Source organism: Mesoplodon densirostris, chromosome 2, assembly GCF_025265405.1.
Source record: "Mesoplodon densirostris isolate mMesDen1 chromosome 2, mMesDen1 primary haplotype, whole genome shotgun sequence".
Taxonomy (NCBI): Eukaryota; Metazoa; Chordata; class Mammalia; order Artiodactyla; family Ziphiidae; genus Mesoplodon; species Mesoplodon densirostris.
In genome coordinates, this window is record NC_082662.1 from 21,642,840 (window position 1) to 21,650,000 (window position 7,161).

A 7,161-nucleotide genomic window follows, 5' to 3' on the forward strand; every position below is an offset into this window, starting at 1 on the left:
AGTTGAAGGTGGCTCCTCTTCTGGGGGCCAGCTAAGGAAGGGCTGAGGAGGGGCAGCTCCAATGCTCTGTAGCCCTCAACATGCTTCTCCACCCCTCTTTCCAAAGGGCCCCTCCCTGGCATTCCTATAACCCATGAGCCATCGGACCACAGGCAGACTGATCAAAGGGAGAGGAAGGATCCAGGGGCCAGTTAAGGTCTGGAGCCAGCAGTCAGGCTCTGGAGTCCCACTCAGGCAGATGCAGGTCTTATTGGGCCTGGAGCTTTTACAGTTTAGGAGGCCCTCTTTAAGAAAAGAAATACAAGATGATAAATATAAAATATATAACCCAAGTGAACATTTATTTAGAATGAGAAAAGAAGTCATGATGAATCATAAATTTTATTTAACATCATAAAATATATTTGTATTATATTTGTGTTAACTAATATATTTGTATTAACTAATTGTCTGGCACACCTCTGTACTACTTTTTACCAGACTAGTGGCTGGTATTTCACATTTCAGATTTCCAACTGTGATTAAATATCTCATTTGTGGGGAATTCCCCAGAGGTCAGGGGTTAGGACTCTGCATTTCCACTGCAGCAGGCTTGCGTCTCCAATCCCTGGTCGGGGAACTAAGATCCTGCAAGCTGCGTGGCCAAAAAAAAAATTTTTTTTCATTTGTTCACATTTTATAAAAATATGTGAGGGCTTCCCTGGTGACGCAGTTGTTGAGAGTCTGCCTGCCGATGCAGGGGACACGGGTTCGTGCCCCAGTCCGGGAGGATCCCACATGCGGTGGAGCGGCTGGGCCCGTGAGCCATGGCCGCTGAGCCTGCGAGTCCGGAGCCTGTGCTCCGCAACGGGAAAGCCCACAATAGTGAGAGGCCCACGTACCGCAAAAAAAAAAAAAAAAAAAAAAAAAGTGAGCATATGACTTGGCTCCCTCCACAGCCTTGGGAGGGGCCCTGAGTTTTAAACTAAATCGACTTCTGTTCCACTCCTTCTGGACAAAAAGTTTTGAGCTTAGGGAGGGCATGAACAGGAATTCTCCCTCCCAAGCTTGGTTACTTTAGAAAGGCCCCAGAGACCTGCTGGCTCTCTCTCCTCCCCTTCTCCCCCGAAAATGCAATTCTCAAGAAAACTGAGCCTTGGAAAGTTGAGGGCTCTAGCTGTGCATATTCCACAATAGAAGAGGTTAAACCTCTGACCAACGCTGGATGTAGCCACAAGGCAGGCTTCTTTCCTCCCTTCTGAAGGGACGCTGATCTTTCCTGCTTCAGGTTTCTGAAGCACATTGTTCCCTTTGTCTGAAACACACCCCTGCACATCCCATCTTCACCTCTTTTCCACATTGTCACCTGGTCAAGATTTAGGCATCTGTTAAGTCTCAGTTTAAAAGGCAGTTGCTCAGGAAGGCTTTGTCTGATCCCCTTTCCCTTAAATTAAATCACAATAATTATCTATTCACTGTAATCCTACCCTGCCAGCACCACGAAGCCTAGGACCTGGTTTGTCTGTCCTTCCGTCTCGTTGGTGCCTGCATTTTTGCAGTCCATGGCATACTGTCTGGTGCACAGTGCCTGGCACACAGTGGTGCTCAAACAATATTTTTGAATGGAAGAAGGAAAGGAAGGACTTGACTCTGATGGGTGAGGAAAGGGGAAATGTGGGGACGGAACGCCCCCTACTGGACACGTGGAGTACCAGGGACCCAGGACTCCTCCCTGCACTGGGAAGAACAGTGGGGCGGTAAATTTCTTATCTGTGGGGTAGTCTTGGGAAGACTCCTACAGATTTATTCCCTCTCACTTCTATTAGCTCCACCACAGCTCTCCTCCCAAGCTTCAGAGCAGGGTCTGAGCTCTGCACCCATCCTCCCCGACACGGCAGACCACCCCACACAGCTCCATAGGGACCATCCCCTGAGCTTCCCCACAATTAATATCCCTCCCTCCTGGACCTTTAGCTTCCAATAGAATAGGCCCAGATTCTTCCATCGACCCCTTTTTCTCCTCCTCCCTAATCAATCAATCAGAAGTGATTGACTAGGGCACTGTGGTGGATGGATGTGGGAAAGGAATGGTGGGCAGGGAGCATGGAAAGTTGGTGGGATGGGGGGCGAGGGTGGGTGAGTGTGCTTCCGAAACAGGGTCCTGCTAATATTATGGCCAGAACAATGGGTTTGTTCTTGCAGGGATGCGAGGGATGAGAAGGTACCTGGGACGAGATATTTAGAAAATGGTGAATGAGGAATTCCCATTGACTGCCTTGACTGAAAAAGCATAAAATTGCTCCACATTGGGACTTCCCTGGCGGTCCAGTGGTTCGGACTCCGCACTCCAACGCAGGAGCCGTAGGTTCAATCCTTAGTTGGGGAACTAAGATCCTGCGGGGCTCAGCCAAAAAATAAAAGAAAAAGAAGAAAACTTGTTCCAGATTATACAGCACGGGGTGGGGGTGGCGGGGAGGGAATCACAGAAGGAGGTTGGGCTAGGAGAAATATAGGATTTCACTGAGGGAAGAATGGGGCTCAGCAACCAAGATGGAGGCTCAGATAGGAGTTTAGGGTTCAGTGAGGGGAGCCAGGGCTCAGTGCTAAAAATATGGGAGGAGACAGAGAGGGCAGGAGGAAATCTTGGGTGACGGTAAGAAGGGGAAGAGGATGGGGGTCAAGGAGAGATAGAGGTCTCGTTCTTCCTCTGGTGGGGAGGGGAGAACCGACCACACCTGTGTCTCTCCATAACGGTTCCCATCCCTGGCCCCTCCCCCAGCAGTGCCCCAAGTGGGGCTGGGGAAGAGTGACAGTTACTTAAGGACCCTGAGTCCCACTTGCTCTTCTAAGCATCCTGTGGTCACTGGAGGGCTAAAGGGGGCTGAAGCCAAAGCTTGGGTTATTGATCTCTGGCCCCAAAGGTCAGCTTCAGGGGCAGAGGGAGTGGTGTGGCCACAGTGGGAGCCTCCAGAGACCCCGCAACAGTGGGGCTGTGCTGCATAGCCTGGTTTCCATGTCTGCATCCTTGGCTTCCCATGATCCCCCAACACACACACACACACACACACACACACACTCTCTCTCTCTCACACCTTCTCCATCCAGTCCTGTCTGACACTTCTGCCTCTGAGATGTCTCAGACTTTTTGTGTTTGGATTTTGGAATAACTAGAGAGTATAAAGCAGGGATTTGGGTGGAATTATTTACTACTAATCCCACCCCCAAGACAAAGCCCTAGGAGTCCATGAACGCATCGGTGAACTCAGTGCGAAAGCACCAGTCTGGTAGTCAGGAAGGATGGCCACAATTTGCAGTGTGGCCTCAGGCAAACCACTTAAGCTCTATGGATCTTAGGTTTCTGATGTATAAAATGAAGGGGTTTAATCAGATGAGCGCTAGCATTCCTTCCAAATAAACAATCTAAGATTCTAAGGAATTAAGTGGGAACAGGGACAGTAGGGGTTAGGGTAGGAATTAGGTTAGGTTCAGAAGATGGTAAAAAGAATTCTTGGACTTAGAAATAAAACCTGGATTCTAATTTAGGCCATTATTAACTATGTAATACTGGGCAAGTCATTCATTTATTCATTCAACAAGCATTTAATAAGCAATTACTCTATTCCAAGCTTTGTGCTGTATGCTGGCCACACAAGAATAAGACAGACATAGTCCTCATGGAGTTTACATTCTAGTAGCCAGTGTGAGAGAAAGATAAATTTAAAAATATAATAAAGTGGGGGCAAACAGTCTGTTAAAGAAGCACAGGGTACTATAAGAACATATGAGGGACTTCCCTGGTGGCACAGTGGTTAAGAATCCGCCTGCCAATGCAGGGGACACAGGTTCGATCCCTGGTCTGGGAAGATCCCACATGCCACAGAGCAACTAAGCCCTTGTGCCACGACTACTGAGCCTGCGCTCTAGAGCCCGCAAGCCACAACTACTGAGCCTGCATGCCACAACTACTGAAGCCAGCACATCTAGAGCCCGTGCTCCGCAACAAGAGAAGCCACTGCAATGAGAAGCCCGCGCACCACAAGGAAGAGTAGCCCCCGCTTGCCGCAACTAGAGAGAGTCCATATGCAGCAACAAAGACCCAACGCAGCCAAAAAATAAATAAATAAAATAAAAAATAAAAACCCTTCCCCCAAAAGCCATCGGGGAGTTTAGGTCTTTAAAAAAAAAAAAAAGAACACATGAGAGTGGTGTTGGGTAAGTGAGTGGGTGGAAGCAAGGAGATCCCTGGACAAAGTGTGACATCTTTGGAGCCTAAAGAATGAATAGTGATCAGCAAAGTGAGGTAGGAGAAATGGTGCTGCTGGCAGAAGGTAAGCATGGGAAACGCCAGGGAGGAGAGAGCAAGGCATTCGGAGGCCCTGGAATGCTGACTGTGAGAGGAGTGAGGAGCGTAAGTTAGGAGGTAAGTCTGGTATTGGGGTCAGAGACCTGCCTCACCTGCAAAACTGAGATAACCACATGCCAGTCATGCCTCCCTCCTTTCCAGCAGCCCTGTTTTCCAGGGTCTGGTGAGATAATGCATGGGAAAACACTTTGTGGTTGGAAAAGCATTGTGCAAAGTAATGCACAGACAATGGAAAGGAGCTATGGATCACTGAGGATCAAGCTAGGTAAATCTGGCTTTAGGCTAACTTCCACAGGAACAGTGGGAAATTAACCAAAACTGAGGCATTGAGCCTCCAGTAAATTTGTCCAAGGTCACACAACCGGGGAGGGGTGGGACTGGGGTTTGAACAGAAAGCTTGACCCCAGAGTCTGCCCAAGAGGGAGGGGACTTGTTGTAAAGACCCCAGTGGGTAAAGGCTATCGACATCAGCTTCAATTCAACGGAAGAAAGAACTTTCTAAGAGTCCTAACTATCAGGGGATGGAGAAGGCTTCCAAAAGCAGTAAGCTCTCTGTTGCTGGAGGTTTGTAAGCTGAGGCTAGAAAATGGTTGATATCAAGCTTGGGATCTGGCAGGGAGTCAGCCGATCTGTAAGGTCACTTTTGGCTCTGAGAGACATGGACTCAAGGATCCTGGGTCTCCTTTCTCTTTGTCCCACGACCCATCCTTTAACAGAACAGCAGTGGGGGCATCTCTTTGCAGAAACCTCAAAGTGCAGCTTGCATTCACGAGAGGCTGGAGGAAAGAAGGGACAGCTTCCATGCGTCTGTCCTTCTCTCGTCCTTCTTCCACGATGGCCAAACCACAGGAGCCCAGTGGTGAGGAGAGGGAAGAGGTGGTCCCCTGTTATCTGGAGGCTTTGACTCCAGAGTACCTTATATGGAGTCTGGCGCTGTCTCAGACGTCATCACTGAGATGAAGTGTGGCTTAGTAATTAGGAGCATAACCTACAGCATCAGACACTTCCTGTTACCCCATTTGAAAATGAAGATAGTCAGAAAGAGAAAGACAAATACCATATGATATCACTTATATGTGAAATTTAAAAATACGATACAAATAAACATATCTATGAAACAGAAACAGACTCACAGACATAGAGAACAGATTTGTGGTTGCCAAGGGGGGGAGTGGGGCATGGGGGAGGGAAGGATTGGGAGTTTGGGATTAGAAGATGCAGACTATTATCTATAAGATGTATAAACAAGGTCCTACTGTATAGCACAGGGAAGTATATTCAATATCCTGTGATAAACCATAATGGAAAAGAATATGAAAAAGAATATATATATGTATAACTGAATCACTTCACAATACAGCAGAAATTAACACAACATTGTAAATCAACTACACTTCAATAAAATTTTTTTAAAATGAAGGTTGTTGGGGGATTACATGAGCTAATGTAGGGTCTTGACACAGTGTCTGACATGTGGTAAACACTCAAACATTTTAGCTCTTATTTTGTTGTTGTTACTTGCTGGGAGAATTTGAGGAAGTTATTCAAACAGTCAGAGCTTCATTTTTCTCTTCTGTTAAGTGAGGAGATAACATCTCCCTCATAGGGTGGTTGGAGGGGGCTATGCTCGGCACACAGGAGAAGTTAACAGATGTTATTTCCTTCCTTCCGTTAATGGAGGGGAGTCAAAGATACCTCGACACCTTTTGTCCTATTCTTGCTCTGTAATTATCACAGATGCAGCAAGTACGAAAAGGCCTTAGAAATCATAAATCTGTACTCCCATTTAATAGATGAGGAAACTGAGGCCCAGAGAAGAAGAGATTTGCTCAAGGTCGCACAGTGAGTTATTGATAGAGCTAGGACTAGAACCAGAACTTTCTTACCATACAATTCTATCTCTATTATTGACAAAATGTTGAATGAATGTGTGATTGAAGATTGAATGAAGGGAGTACAGGTCTCTCTGGATGTCTTCACAGGGACGTGCAGGACTTGCTAACGTGGGAACCAAACTCTGTGGCTGTTCACTTTCAAGCCTCCTTGTTTTCATTTCTGCTGTTCCTCTTCTCTGTAATGCCCTGACCTCCCCTGGCTTTCAAACTCCTATGCAAGGTCCAGTGCAATGCCACCTCCCCCCGGGAAGCCTTCCATAACATATAAAATGAGTCAGCTTTCATTGTTTCCACAGTGCATTACATATGTCTCTATTATATGTCCCAGACACAATCTGATGGGATATATTGGATTGGCCAAAAAGTTCATTCGGGTTTTCCGAACAAACTTTTTGGCCAACCCAGTATATCTTTTACATGCCCTTTCCACTAGTTTTCTCCCCACTAAACAGACAGGGAAACCAAGATACAGAAACCAATCCTGAATTTGAAGCCCCATTCCCTGACTGAAAAGGGAAATACTAGGAAACCTGAGTTTCTAGTTCTTATTATTAGCTAGCTATGGAACTTGAACAAGTCTCTTGGATTTTAGGTCTTGTTTCCACATTTACAAAACAGGTTGGGAGAAGATAAAGTCTGAAGATACTAACTTATAAGCCTCTTCTAATAGAAGAAGTGAAGTGTAGATTATTGAATCTGAATGCTAATTCCAGAGTCAACCTACCAGGGTTTTAATCCTGACTCTATCACTTACTCCGTGACCTTCAGGGAGTTACTTAACCCCTCTGTGCTCAGCTTCATCTGTAAGATGGGAACAATAACCATGTCTATCTCATAAATTTGGTGTGAGAAATAAATGAGCTAATTTATGTAAAGCTCTCAGCACAGTGCCTAGCACATGGAGAACGTTCGAAAAGCGTTAAT